The sequence below is a fragment of the Prionailurus viverrinus genome, chromosome C1 (assembly GCF_022837055.1).
Source record: "Prionailurus viverrinus isolate Anna chromosome C1, UM_Priviv_1.0, whole genome shotgun sequence".
Lineage (NCBI taxonomy): Eukaryota > Metazoa > Chordata > Mammalia > Carnivora > Felidae > Prionailurus > Prionailurus viverrinus.
Window position 1 is genome coordinate 212,821,916 of NC_062568.1, and position 15,124 is coordinate 212,837,039.

Here is a 15,124-nt window from a genome sequence, read left to right on the forward strand (position 1 = left end):
ATGAACCAGGGAGGAAGAAAGAGTTGCTGTAGGCTCCCCGCCGAGAGCCAGGCATCTCCTTTGGCGTCCACGACTTGGCTTCAGAGGCCCTTTGTAAGTGGAAATGACTCTTCCTCCCTCGCCACGACAATAGGTGTTTTGTCAGAGGGGGCCGGGGTGGGGGGGTCCGCAGCGGCAAGGGGCTAGCCCCCGGGGCCTGCAGATGTTGGACCAGGGGATGATTTATTGCTCTGGTGTCCTCGGTGGCATTTGGCCACCTTCCCAGACCCCAACATCGGTGGCAGAGGAGGGAGGGAGAGACGGGGAGGGACAGGGCTGTGTCGCCAAGGGGCCCCGCACCTTGTCTGGGGGGACGGTGCTGGGGGTGAGCGGCGCCCCCCACCCTTGGGCAGAAGACGGGGCGAGGCAGCCACTCCAGGCCGGGACTTGGGGGGAACTTGAGGGAAGCGGGCTGTGCCCCCTCAATGGCATCCCCCAGGTTCGAAAGGCAACCAGGTAAGTACGGGGATGAGCTGCCCAGGGGTAGGTGAAGGAGGAGCAGCGAGCCAGGCGACGACGGTTTGCTCTGGGAAGTCACTGCCCGGCCGCGGTGCCAGGAGGCCCCGAGTCCCCCCCGCCCCGGCCGTCTGCACCCCTGCCAAGTCCCCCAGTGGCTCGTGTGTGCTCCCGGCCGCTCCGCGGATCCGTTTTCCTCCCGAACGAGGAGCCGAAAGGAGCGGTTTTCCTCTGGTTCCCTGACCTGGCCCAAGCCAGAGGAGCCATAAATCCAACCAGGAGGGCTGTTCCCAGGCGTCCCGGTCCCTTTCCAGACCTGGGAGCGTCCACGGGAGCGGCTCGCGGGTGCGGGCAGCCTCACGCCTGGGCCCGGCTGCCTGAAGCAAGATAGTCCCTGAGCCTCGGACGCCTCACCGTCGCTACACCCACCCACTCGCCAGTTCAAAGGCCCGTGCCGGCCATCTGGCACGCCGGCCACCACGCCGAGGTGATGCTGGGTCCTTTCCAGTGAAAAGACATCGCTGCTGGACAGCTCACACACTGCGAAAACCACAGCTTCCTAGCGGAATCCCGCGTGGGGGCGAATTCCACTTTGGGCCTCTTTAACCCGGGTTGGAATGAACTTTGAAAACACCAAAACTTGGATCAGGAAGCACTGGAGGGAGGGTGTTACATAAACTCGACGTTTCTGGCTCCGGGCTGGGAGTGGGACCGCACGGAGGAAGGCGGCATGACCCCGGGGTGGTGGCTTCGTGCCGTGGAAGGCAGTGGTGGCCCCGGGAAGGGACCGTGGGCAACCTGTGTCCTCTGGCTGCCGGTGGCCCCAGGCTTTGTGATGCCGAGAACGATTTCAAGTTCCCCGACCTCAGGTTTGGGCCTGGGCCTTCACTGCATGAGGCCGTATGTGGCCCAAGGACAGTGTGGCTCGTGGCTCCCCCTCCAGGTCTGGGGGTCTGCCCCTCTAGGCGGGGTCTGGCAGGTGACGGCCACCCAGAAGGCCCGGGGGGGGGGGGCCACAGGACCCCCGTGAAGCCACCGGCCGCTGGGATGCAGCGTGTCCGTGCGTCGTGGCCCTCCCCGCGGGCTGTCACGTGGAGAGTGGAGGGGGGCAGGGGCCGCACGGGCCGGCACGCATGCTCCGTGCGGCCGCCAGGCTCCCCGGCCCCATGGCGCTGACACGGACGTGAGAACCACTCTGTGCTTTTTGTTTGTCGGACACTATTTGGACACAGCCCGTCCAGCGTCGCGAGGGCCCCGCGATTGCCACATCAGCACAAATATCCCCCCCCGCCCCTCGACTTCTCACTGGGATATGCGGAAACATTTTTCCCATGGAAAGAGAGTGTGGCCTTTGTGAGGGGGGCACGGCCGGCCCGGATTACAGTAAAGATTAATCCCGAACAAGAGACAAGAAAAATAGACAAAGAGCATCATACACTTCACTTTTCAATGGCTGTTTTCATAAATGTATGAATAATTTAAATTATCATTGCCGAGTATTTATTCGAGTGTTTCAGGGGGAAAAATGCCTCCTCTTTTCTCTCCTCGATTCTTTTCATTTTTGTCTCATCTCTTTTATGTGCTGCATGGGCTGTTTTCTTGCCATCTGAATCGGCCTAGAACAATGGGATGTATGAGGCTGAGGGGGCCGCGGAAGAATGCGGGCCTTGTTGCTGATGCCGTGCTTGACATTGATTAATGAGGGTGCAGACACGGGCAGAATCTGTGAGAGCCAGGGGGAAATCAGAGGGCCCGAGGGCACCCCGAGGCGGAGGGCAGGGATGGCAGGGAGAAGGCCGCAGCCGTCCGTCCACGCCCAGTGGGAAAGGGCAGAGGGGAGGCGGCGCTGACGGACGGGCACGCAGACGGGTGCCCCAGGAACCAGGCACCGGGAGGGGCCCGGGACCCCAATCTGCCCGGCGGAGGGAGCGCAAGCCCACCTGCCCGCTCCCACCTCCCAGGCTGGCCGGCCCCTGCCCGCCGTGCAGAGGGGCCTGGCCCAGAGGGACGGTCCGAGGGGACCGCGGCGGACCCCGCCTTCGGCTGGGGCTTGCCCCGCTCTCCTCCTGATGGGGCCTAGTGTTGCCTGCCGGCCCGGGACAGGGTCTGGCCTCTTCCGTCCTCTACCCCATCCCGCCCTGCTTGCATACCTACTCATTTGTAGTAACAGCAAAGAACTCCCGGGGACAGGCCCTCAGTTGGGACTGAATTCTCAACCCAGAGCTCCTGAGTGGCCATCGGGGCAGATCAGGGACGCGTGTGCAGACGGGGTGGTGTCTTCGAATGGTCCCCGTGACGACGGCCTCCAAAGCCACCCCCCCACCCCCAGTCTCAGGCCTGCTGTTGCCGACCCTGAGTCCAGGGGGTCCCGGGGTGGGGGGATGGCTGGGGGACGGGCACCTGGGGCATCCCCCAGGCTCCCAGGCCCCGCCCAGCGAGAGGGTGCGTGTCCACCTGCCCAGCACGCTGCACCACGGTCTCCTGGGCCAAGGTCAAGGTTGTGCCTCCGTCTGTGGGTCTATCACGTGCGATGTGGATGCCGCCAGCCCAGCGGGCGGGGTCGGGGGCCGCCTCGGGTTTCTGGCTCCTGCCCCAGGCCTGGGGCTCCCGGGGCCGGCGAGTCTGACCTGGGCTCTCACTTCGGAAATCAGCTCCTGGAAGCTTCCATTGCTCTGGGCTCCCAGGGCCATTTGGATGGAAAAGGCGCTACGTTTGCTCAGAAGGAGAGGTGGGGTTGGGGGTTGACAGGTTTGTCAGAAACCAGAAGTTTCTGGTTTGTGTCCGACAGGAAAGCCGAGTGAAAAGGCACTTATCTGAACAGGGAGACCCTGATCCTTCTTTCTCATTTCCCCCTTTTGTAATAAACTGTTTATGGAGAAACACATTTTCGCCCGGCCGTGTTGAGTGCCTTACGCCGGCTGTGCGCCCCCCGGAGAAGGGGCTGGCGGAACAAGAACCAGAGGTTGCAGACGGGTCCGACCGCGTGGCCACGTGAGACGCGGACATGCGTCCGGCCACGGCTCGCCTGGCCGTTCCTTCAGCTCACCGGCCACTCCCTCTGGCCTGCGTGCTTCCAAATTAATGTACCAGGCCGAGCGGCCTTGATAATGATCTGCACTTGCAGGACGAATGGGGGGCGGTGAGGCCTCGTGGAGGGCACCCCGGGGGCCTTTCGAGTCCTCGGTTATGGCCGTGGCTGTGACCTTGTCCGTGGGAGACCTTGGGGGGACACGGCGTCCCGGAAACGTCGCTTCCTCACCCGGAGTGGGCGGAGCCTGGGAGGGGCCACTCAGCCTCCGGAGTCCAGAGGACACAGGCTCCTATGGGTTCACGTCCGACTGGCACAGGCCGGTCCTCGGCCCCTGAGGAAAGCAAAAGACTCCCCAGCACAGAACACACACAGTGAAGCCCCCAACGTTGAAAGGGGGGCACCTCCCGGCGCGACACTTGTGGCTTCCCAGCCAGTGACAAGCCTGAGCGGCAAATTGTAGTCGTTACGATTTCATAATTACCACGGCTGAGCGGGGACAGCCGGGGTCCCGTCACCCTGCCCCACACAGCCCTCTCCCCAACAAAACAGGCGGGGCTATTTCCGTCAGCAAATTAGGCAGAAATGGCTGCATCTATGGCCCGATGGGCTCCCCATCTTTAATTCATAAAGATCTGGGAAGGTGTTTTTCTTCCCTCTCCTCCCTCTCGCCGAATGAGCAGTGCGTACTCGCTGACTCGGGGACCTGAAAATCTGAGTTTGCCGGTACCGTTCGCGCTGGTGACTCTTTTCTGGCAGGGGATGGGGCTGCCAGCGCACAGGACGCGATCTGCGGCGGCTTCGAGAGCCGGGGCCTTCCGAGGAGGGGAGCATCCCTCCTTCCTCAGGTATCACGTGCCCTGTCGCCAGGAAGCTCCCCGCACACGGCCCTTTGGGAGGCTGCTTTTACGGCAGCGCCCGGGGTGGAGGGCTCCCCAAGAAATGGAATAAAATGCCCAGGGACCCCGACTCAGGAACAAGAGAGAGGATTCCTTATGAAGCAGGATACTCAAAAATTGGGCTCCTTTGATGCTGTGCCTCAGGGAGAGGACAGATTGCTGGGGGTGGGTGGGGGGAACAGAGCCAGCAAATGTTGGGTGGGAGCCAAAAGGACACTGCCTCGTTAATTTTAATTTGTGTTGCGCCCATATATTGTGGCAAGCGAGGCAGGGGCGAAGCGGGGAACCAAAGACAGGATGTGAGACTAGGAAATAAGGGATCTGCAGCCAGGACCCCAGAGGGGCCCCAAGCCCTGGGGGCAGAGGAGGGATGTGCTCCGGGCTGCCTCTGGCGCCCCCCCCGCCCCCCCATCTCGGCCCAGCCCCCCACCCCTGGCGGGGACGCCCCGAGTGCCCTTGGTGGCCTCGCCCCAGGCCGCCCGGCCCCTCCCCACCACCTGGGGCCGGGGGGGGGGGGGGGTGCCGAGATCACCTGAAAGGCAGCCCCGAGGGTGACCCAAGCCCTGAGCCCCTGGCGGGGACAAATGAGGAGCTTAACTAGTGCGGGGCCACATAAAAGGGGAACAGGAGGAACAAAGCTTCCTGTGGAAACTGGCCCCTTTCCCACCACATCGCGCCCCCACTGAATGGGGCCGGGCTAGGCGCAGTCCCTCCGCGGCGCTGACGGGTTTTCACGGGAGGGTGAATGGAGTGCAAATTAGCGGAGCCCTCGGGACGCTTGTTACTGTCACTCCCAGACTGACGCCCAAAGGCCACGTGAGGATTAATCCATCTAAAGAACGCGTCCATTATCGGGGCAAGGTAGGAAGCTATTTATTGTGGTCCCTTTCATGTTCGTCCACGTTGCCCACTGCCGTGAGGCTTTCCGCAGGGACCAGGCGGCGGGCGCACACGCTGTCCCCCCCCCCGCTCCCGCGCGTGGGCCCCGGCTCCCGGGCGTGGCCTGCACGCGCGCGTGCACGCACACACGCTTGCACACGCATGCCACAGAGGCGCCCCGGTCTGCTTCCCGCAGGTGGATTGTTCAAAAGGACCCGGGCTGTCTGGTCGCTGAAATCCCTCCGTGAGAGGCCACGTGGGGTGGAGCGGGGCCGAGCCGGGTGGCCTCACGGTGCTTCCCGGGGCCCCTGGGGACAGAGGCCCCACGATCATCGAGCAGGAGGAGGACGGGCAGAGCAGAGCCCAACTCGTTTTCGAGATGCGAATCCGCTGAAGTCCCCAACCCAACAAAAGAGCCTCCATTTTAGGCCAAACCGTCTTCTCTTAGGGCCGGCCCGCTGCCCGCTTCCCGGCGGGTCCAGACCGCGGCCTTGGCACGGAGACCACCGTCGAGTCAGACCCTCACTCGTCTCAGACTGGAGCCGGACGATGTTCGAGGATGCAACTCACAGGTGGTTTCGACGGGTCTGTTTGGGAGAGGGAGAGGGACGCTGAGGACCCCTCGGCCTGATGGCTCACGAGCGGGGTGGCCGGCGGGCGGCCGGCCCTGGGCCGTACGCGTGTCTGAAGAGCGAGTACATACACATCTCACAAGTTGATAAGAGAATATGTAAGGGAAAAAGGAAATAGATATCTAACGAGGCAATACATAAATATCTAATAAACGAATACACAAATACATATCGAACGAGTAAGTCTCTAACGAGCGAATAAATAAAGAGGCTAATGCTCGGATGAATAAATATATATCTAGAGTTGGAGAGTGAGTCCTTGCAAATCCCGCGAGTCAGGACATGCGCTTCGCTGCAAACTCTCTTTCATTTCAAACCCTCAACTGGGACTACGGGGCATCCGTTCTTGGGAGGATGTCTTGGAGGTTATTCTGTGAGCCTGTACACGTGGCCCGAGCCCCGTGTGCACACACGCCTCTGAGAACCCTCTCTGATGCCTGTGACAAGCCTGACGAGGCCCCTCCTGAGTCTGCAGGACGTTATCACCTTCCCGGGCCTCAGTTTCCCCGTCCATCACGGGAAGAGCATTCTTTGCTGCGACGGCTCACGCCGATGGGGTCCCGAACCTTGAAGACCCGCCCAGAAGCCAGTGTTGCCCTTGCTGTGGTCCGGACGCCCCACGAGCCCACAGTCAGGAAACTGAACGTGGGAGCGTATCCAGCTTATAGAAAGCTATTTTCCGGTAGAGTAATTCTGAACGCAGGTGATTTATTCAATATACGCCCGTTCTAGACACTCATACCTGGGTTACTTTGCAAAATAAGGTTATACTAATAGTCGCTGATTTTCTGTCGCTGGGAGAGAAAAGCGGCTCCCAGTGCGGGCCGTGTTCTCACAAGTGTCTCTAGAAGGTGCTACGGCACCTTCCGTGTGAAATGAGGGTCCTGGGAATGGACTGGTATGAGAACAAAAGCGAAAAGCACCCCCAGCCGTAGGGGATGAGAACGCAGCTGGTTGAGGCTATCAGCCTTGGCCAGGTCCTCTTATGCCGCCAGCCCGGAAACTTCTGGAGACAGTCCTGGGCGGCAGTGACCAGGGGGCCACGCTACGTGGCCCAGAACTCCGGGAGGTCCCTGCCCGGGGTGGGTGGTGGAGATGCTGGTGTGGAGGCTCCAGGTGTCAGTCGCCAGGGCCCCCCAAAGCAGGGGCACATTTGCGGTAGGGCGGTCCCCCACAGGCTCCCAACTTGGGGTTCCAGGGCACTCCGCCCGGATGCCCCGCCCCCACCCGCACCTGCGGAGTTTCCAGCTGGAATGTGCAGGAGGGGAGCCCAGGCCTTGGCCGCCTGCCTGGCTCTCGAAGGGGAGCACGTGCATGGAAGTGACCTTCACAGGCCTCACCCGGAAACGGGAGCCCAGCCGGCTGTGGTCTGTCCGAGGTCACGGCGGAGCAGGTGTGGAGGTCGGGACAACCCCGTCGGGACGCGGGGGCCCGCGGAGCCGGGCTTCTCCACTCTCCAGCTCGGGACAGTTTTCGGGACTCCTGGGGGTTTTGAGCCGGGCCGTGCTTGGCAAACCCCAATCTAAGACTGATTTCATGTCCTTATCTTGCTGCTTTCCTACTCAGGCATGAACCTTTACCGGATCAATGATTAATTTTTCTTGTCACTGGAGCCAGAATTTTCCCATATTTTTGACAAAGACATTCCAAGGCTGCCTGGCGTCTGGCCTACCCCACCCAGCAAGCAGAGCGTTCCCTTCCCAGCTCATCGGGAATTGCCAAGGCGGCCTCGTGGGCGTGAACTCCGTCCGCAGCCACCGTCTCCCCCCAGCAGGTGGCTGCAGGAGGGCTGGCCTAAGTCACCACTGCACCCGTGGATCCACGACCCCCCGCATCAAATGAGAGATCAGCGCCGGGTCACGGACAGGAAAGCCTGCTCTCTGGCAGCGAGCCAGGCTTCCCCTCTGCTCACCGGGACTCTGCATGGGGGCCAGCGGGGAACCATGGTGGAGTTTGGCCCCCCAGGCTATCCGAGCCCCCTCCCCGGCCCACCGGCCTCGTCACACCCCCGGCCCATCGCAAGGGCCTGCCAGCTGCTGCCATCCAGGGGGTGGGGGGGACCCGCTCGTCCCTGTTCAGGGCCGGACAGGAGGGCCTGTCGTCTGCCCTCTCCGTGTCTCCCGGGGTCTCCGGGGCACCTGTATGGCAGCTTCAGACAGGAGGAAGAAGAACCCAGCTTCTCCAGGCCTGGGGAGGGGCCCAACTCAGGGATTAGGCCAGGTCCTCAGGACGCTCCACAGAATTCGTGGTAAGACCCGCGGCCTGGGCCCGAGCCCCCCTGGAGCCAGGGGCACAGGCTGGGGCTCAAGGCCCTGAGTTGGGTACAACTGGGCACTGCTGTCCCCTTGGCACGTGGACGCCTGGGGGCTTCCCATGGGCACCTGGTCCTGGGGGACAGCAAGGTACCTGCCGGACAGAGAAGCAACCACGCCGAAGGCAGAGGTCGGAAGAGGGGGGGATGGATTCCTCCTCAGCCCCCCTTGTTCTCAGGCGAGGGCGCCTCTGCTGCCCAGAGGACATCTGGCAATGTCCGGACACACGTCTGGCCGTTGGGACTTTGCATGGGGGCTGCTGCACCCCACGTCCTCAGCACCCTGCGTGCCCAGGAGGACGCCGACAGCCGAGGCTCCCCGGGCCCCTCGAGTCGGTACGGGCACTGGGAGAAACCTGCTTTGAACGAAGAACACGAGGGGCCGCTGTGTGGGTCACTCCACTCACCCTCCTGTCACCCCCTGGGGCAGAGACCCTGTGACCGTGGGGCCCCCTCACGGTCCTGATGAGCCGGTAGGCTGCAGGTAGACCGCGGTCCGAACGCAGAACACACGGGGCAACGGCGGGAGAAGCCGGGACCACTTTCCAGACGGGCACACTGAGGCACGGCGCGGAAGGCCACCAACCGAATGGGGGGGGGAGGGGCTGAGGCGGGATCCAAATCCCGGGCTGTGGAAACGGGTCTCGCGACCACCCTGCCACGGGCCACAAGCGTGGGCGAAGGGACTTCCCCTTTGGCCCCGCCCACAGCACAACTCAAAAATAGACCTTAAAGCAAAGTCCCGCCCTGCGCTAGCTCTGGCCTGCAAACTCTGAATTACAAATGCACTTGGCCGCTTCCACACTGTCCCTGGCAATGCACTGGCCACCCCGGGAGGCAAAACTTCACGTATCTTTGCCACGCACGGATGCCGAAGGCACTGAGGTCGTAAAACTTGCTGTTAGGAAGGGACCCGCTCGGGGAGTGTGCACGGCGGAGCACGAGGAGTGGTGGTTAATTAAATGACCTTGTGAATTTCTTTCCAAATCATAAAAAAGGGATAAACAGCATTGAGCTAGAACTCTTTCCTGGATGTTATTTTGGAGACGGAAAGCTGCCGAGCTGGGACACTGACCCCGGCATGGATGCGTCCGCCTGCCTGGGTGCCCCCCACCCCGGGACCATCTCCACTGCTACAGAAACAGATTTGTGGGCTGCAGAACACGTAAATCGTACACCCGCCGTTTCACAGAGCAGCCGGGTCTCAGCCCCGAGGGCTCCTGAAGCACCCGTGTCGGCCGCCCTGCTGGGAGGCCACCCCCAGGGGACCCCCAGATGCTTGAAAGGGACCCCTCACTGCACATGCATGTGCGTTGGCTCATCCCCAAGGACTCCGAGCCCTGTCCACCCGGCCTGGGCGCCCACCTGGCTGTTCTCTCCCTCCGACACCTGGATAAGTCTGCCTCTTCTGGGGTGAGGAGCTCACGAAGGTGTCTGAATGTGGAACGTGACTCTCGGCCCCAGGACACCTTGCCAGAGCCCAGGACTTGCCACCTATATGGGCTTTGCGCCTGCCTGGGTCCTGGCCCGCGCAGGCAGGGGGGACGTGCACGCAGCCACCAGCGAGTGGCAGAGCTGGGCTCCCGTGACCCACGGGAGCAAACCCACGGCACCAACAGAGACCGACCCTGTGCAGGATGTTCACTCACCGGGAGGTTTCACACTGGGGCCTCCTGACAGGCTCACGGCCCTGATACGGACCCACTTGGGGACGGCGAAGACCAAGCCCAGGTCCGGGCGGGTCAGTGGGCTCTCGAAGGCCACTGTGAACCAGCTCTGTGACCCCGGACGAGGGTCTTTACCAAGCAAACTGTGACAAGGATGCCACTTGGGGTCGCTGGCAGCAGGGAATGAGGTGGGGCGGCTACCCCGTCCACGACTCACGGGAGCCGCTGAGCACCAGCCAAGGGGTCAGGGCCGAGCAGAACCTGCGGGGTGGGGGTGGCTGTTTGGGGCGCGCCTTGCCTCTGTGCCGTGGGGAGTTCTGGAGTTCGAACCCTCCGGATCTCCCAGGCACCCAGATCCTTGCGAGAGGGTAAACCGGGCAGGATTCTGAGATGCCGAGTGCGGTCAGAGGGCACAGGGGGGCCAAGAGGGGGCTGGCCACCCGCCATGGGTGGGCCTCGAACGGCAAATCAGCTTCTCCGAGGACGAGGACACCAGGAAGGCCGTCCTGGGTCCCCCCCCCCCAGGCGCCCAGCCCCACACCTCACACACACCGTGTTCCTTTTCATGTCCAGCAGGCCGCCTAATAACCAGACCCCGCGTCGCTCTTAATCCCTACTTTCTTTAAAAAATGGATTAGGAAAATCTCATCTGGAAAATTAATTAATGTGTGAATTCAACAAATATTTACTGAGCATAGCACTTTGTTAAGTATTTATTTTTTTATGGAAGCCCGTGTGTCCCCCCCCATCTCCCACCCCCGCCCCCATTCTTTCTATGGGTTTCGTTGCTACTTTCAACAGCATCCTCCTCCGATTCAGCTCGCAAGATACGTTCCTGCATCTGGAATGGGCCACAGGGCACGTATTAAATCTCCACGCTCGGGCTGGAGACAGAGATGTAGAGAAATCCCCCGGCCTGATCACAGGTTGCGGGGGGGGGGGGGGGGGGGGCAGGCATCCTTGGCGGTGGGGCGGGGGGGGCTCCTCTGACACGGGCGACCCGGCCCACGGCCTCCCGGGAAACGTGCGGGCAGAGGGAAGGAGCTCTTTGCAGCGCCCTTGATGTGTGCGTGCGATTGTGTCCGCTGTCATTCCCCCGCGGGCCTGGGGATTATTTTCAATGCCCCTTTTTCCCGCCCTCCGCCTGTCACTGGCTGTAGGTAAGTACATCCCCAGGAGCAGGCCCCGCCCCCCGCCGAACAAAAGTGGGCTTGCCCCCCCTTTCCCCAAGAAAAGAAGCCGAAGCCTTTTCATGGGCAGTGAATGGGGCCCCTCATTTAGGCCGTATTATACCCGGGCCTTCATTTCCCCTTCCCTTCTTTACCTCATTCAGGGGGGCTCTGACTTCAACTAATTCGATAACAATCCCGCCGGGCCTTCCCAGCCCCCGGCCCCGGGGGACATTGTCCGGGTTCGCGGCCTTCCCCCCGCGCCGGGCCCGCTCTCCAATTAGCCAACCGCTGGGCCCCTCTGTCCCCCTGCACTGCCTTCCTGCCGCCCGCCCACTTTTCACCGTGGCTTTCTGAGCTGGACTCCCGAGGGCCCCCGGGGGCGCAACCCCGCGCGGGGTCAGCAGACCTGGGGGCGGGCAGAGCAAAGACACGCGTCCGCAAGGCCCGCGCCGACACCCTGAAACGCGACACAAACAGCCGGGACTCTGACCCCTCAGCCTCGCCGGTTCCGGGGTTCAGTCTCCCCGCGGCCGTCTCCCCCTCTGACCCGAGCGTCACTGCTCCGGTCCCGGCGACCACTCCCCTCTCAGGTGCGAATACTACATCTTTTCTCCCCTTAATCCGTTTCTCCTGCTCGAGGAAGAGAGTTCCAGAGCCCCGCAGGGAGGCCCTGCAGGCTGGCCAGGGCCCGCGCGCACACAGATCGGGGCCCGCGGGAAGGCCGTGCGTCCGCGGGGGCAAGCCGGGTCCCACGTTCATGATCCCCCAGCGGACAATGTTGGCTCAAAGAACAACTGGCTAAAAAGGCTAACCTTGAAAAGTATCTTACTGTTATGACCTGGGCTGTGATTCACCAAACCCCTCCCGGGTCAGGCACGGCTCCTGGCCGGGGGTCTCGGGCACGAGCGTTCCTTCAGGGACACCAGGACCAGGCGTCGTAGCAGCATCTCCCGTCACCTATGGTACCTGGGAATGACCGGGCCCAGGTGTGTTTGATCTCTGGGGAGTCTGTCTGGGTTGCATTCTGCCCCCCCAAGGTTCACATGTGAAAGCCCTAACCCCAGGCCCCGCAGATTGGGGCCTTACGTGGAAATAGGGTCAATGCGGACGTAATCAGTTAAGGTGAGGCCCTGTTGGGGTGTGCAGGGCCCAACGTGACAGGCGTCCCCGCAGAGAGGGGCACACTGTGCACCTGCAATGCCGTGTAAAGACGAAGCCAGAGATCCTGGGGTGATGTGTCTACACATGAGAGATTTCTAGCAAACCACCGGATGCGGAGACGGCGCCCTGCGGACGCGTCGACCCCGGGACCTCCGGCCCCGGGGGCTTTGCCAGGGCGGCCGCCCCTCCTCACTGTCAGGTGCGCCGGGACCTGGAATCCACTCTGCGAATCTTTCCCTCCACTGCTCTGTTCAGAAAGTGCCTTGGAAGGTGGGCTCACCAAGACCGTCTGGGCAGCAGTCAGTTTTGGGGAGGCTCCTGATCACGTACTCAGGCCAACGTGTGGGGGGTGCACGGAGCCGTCGAGGGTCACTTGTGATGACCGCGGTGTGCGCCCTTCTGCACAAGGGCCCGGAGGAAACACAGGAATGAGCCAGGGGCTCGGGTCCGGGGGGCGGCTCTTTCACACTCTCCAGGAAGAAGCCAACAGGGGCCGGTTAGCTCACGGGGGACACAATGCCCTTGTGGAGAGAGACCGTGGCCCTCGCTTTGGGGTGCGCCGCCAGGTTCCATCAGACCCTTCCTTCCCCCCTCGTGAAGACCAGGGTATTCAGGTGATAGGCAGGGGATGGGAGGCGCCTTCAGGACGGCGGGTGTCAATCCTTGCTTAACAAGCGGGGAAGCCGAGGTCAGAGGTGAGGACGGCTTGCTCGAGTCTCAGAAGCACCGTGAGTCCGAGCCGCCTTCCTCTGTGCACCGCGCCATCTCAGAAAACCCCACAAACTATCTGAAGCTTACGTGAGACGCACGCGAAAGTCTTGGAATGGCCATTCGGTCCCTCACCTGCTCGTGCGTTAGAGCGCATGACACGGTCCCCGCGATTAACACGAGGAAGGCTGATGACGTGGGTCTTTGCGCTCACAGCTCTGACCCCTGCCGCGCCAGGGACCGGCCGGGCAGCCTTCTCGGTGCTCCTGCGTCTCCCAACACGAGGCGCGCCCCGTTTCCTGGAAACGGGTGAGGGGAAGTGAACCAGCCTCAGGTCTGAGCTGGACGCAACGCCCCAGGTTACCTGCTCTTTTAGCAACATTCGCTACCCTTCCTGAGACTCGGTTTCCCGTTATGCAAGGGAGAGGACGAAAATCCACCTGGAGGTAATGGGGGGGCAGGACAACACCTCCCAGGGAGTACCTCCAGGTAAGGACCACGGAGCTGTGCTGTCTGGACCCTCAGAAAGGGGCCCGTGCAGACAGCCACCCCCAGAGAGGGGCTCCCCACCGCACGTGGGCTCTGAGGACTGTGGGGGGCACCCTGGAGCAGCGTGACCGTGCTCCCTGAAGCCGGGGCAGCTGGAAAGCCCTCCTGCCCTCAGCCGTGTGGCTGTGCGGGGTCCACGTTACAAAGGCACAGCTCAAACAAGGAAGCCAGACGAGCCGGGGCTGCGCCTGAAGGCCCCAGAGGAAGGGGGCCGTCCGCAGGCAGGGGAGGCCCCCGGACAGGGACCCGCCCCGGGCGCTGGAAGCGGAGGAACCGAACATGCAGCCGGGTGCGGGGCGCCACGAAGGCCACCCTGGGCCTGACGTGCCTCCTGGCTCGCGTTCCTTGCCTTTAATGTATTTCAAATTCCAAGTAGGATTAAACGAGGGAGTCAATCCAAGACAGACAGACCCTAAAGCATCGGGGAATTCTGGTTTTGCTCTGGTTTCCGCGAGAGCCTCACATCTCCAGACAGGCCCTGCTTGTGGGCCTCGGCTCCTTGTGAGGCTGGAGGTCTGCTGGAGGGACGCACGCTCACTTGGCGTCAGAGAGCAGGCACCTGCCAGGGGCGGAAGGACACAGACCACCCCCTTGGGTGCCTTGAGCCCACTGCTCCGAACGGCCAGCCAGCCCGCGTCCTCGGCATCGGTGGGGATGCCCCGTCCTTAGCGGTGAAGTCCAGACCTTGTCAGGGACCGTGCCCCAAGGGCCACCTGACTGACGCTGGCATCTTCCGGCACGACGTTCAGTGACAGCACCGAACACGGAGGCTCAGCGGCATATCCTCTAGGTGTTTTCTCCCAGAGCCCCTGACCAGGCTGGCCAGGCACCCCAACTCCCACTGAATTTTCAGGAGCCCCCACCTCATTCTTCTGGTCCCACCAATGGCTTTGAGGTCTCTTAACGTACTGGAATCTAAAGGAAGCCACTGGCAAAGGGCCACGGCCACGGCGGCGTCCCACAGGCCGGCCAGACCTCAGGTGCCGAGAGGAGCCGGCCGAGGCTCGCCTTCCCCAAGACCAGTCCTCCCTGGGGCCGTCTGGCCGTGCGGCCGGGCAACAGAGGGGCCCCTGGGCAGCCGCAACGCGGGCTCTCCCTGCCGGAAGGTCGGAGGTGAGCCCTCAGCCTCCTCGGAGAGTCAGCGCCATGGTTACCTTGGCGGGCGGTCTGGCATCACAGCCGACTGTGCGTCCGGGAGACGCGAGGTCTCATTCTTCAGGTGACCCCGGGAGGCCGCGACGTCCACATTTCCCGGGGACGCAGAGAGACACAGACAGAAGGTGGGGCTGCAGCCCTGAGCCCTCCACGGGCCAGCGTCGCCTTGGAAAGCTCAGATTTGAGACAGGGTCAGCAGGGGCCCCCTGGGACCGCGCAGGGCGGTGACGGCTTGGGCAGGGGTCAGGATCCGCTGCCGTGCGCCCTCTGGCTCCTTCTCGGTTGGCGAGCCCTCGGGTGGGTGGGACCCGCGTGGGGCGCTCGGGGGCTCAGCTGGCTCCCCCTGGGCTGGGCACACTCACGTCCTTGTCACCTGGTGAATCTTCACGCACACGAGGCTTGGTGGAAGTTCACTCCATGGGACGCTCCCGTGCGAACCAAGCTCCAGCCACCAGAGCCGTCGGAACC

General features: G+C 62.7%; 1 protein-coding gene across 5 annotated transcripts in view; it reads right to left on the reverse strand.

Annotated features, from left to right (window-relative positions):
• Positions 1 to 15,124, reverse strand: part of PRDM16 (PR/SET domain 16) — a 315,844-nt gene that overhangs the window by 189,778 nt on the left and 110,942 nt on the right. The gene's annotated exons all lie outside the window — the stretch shown is intronic.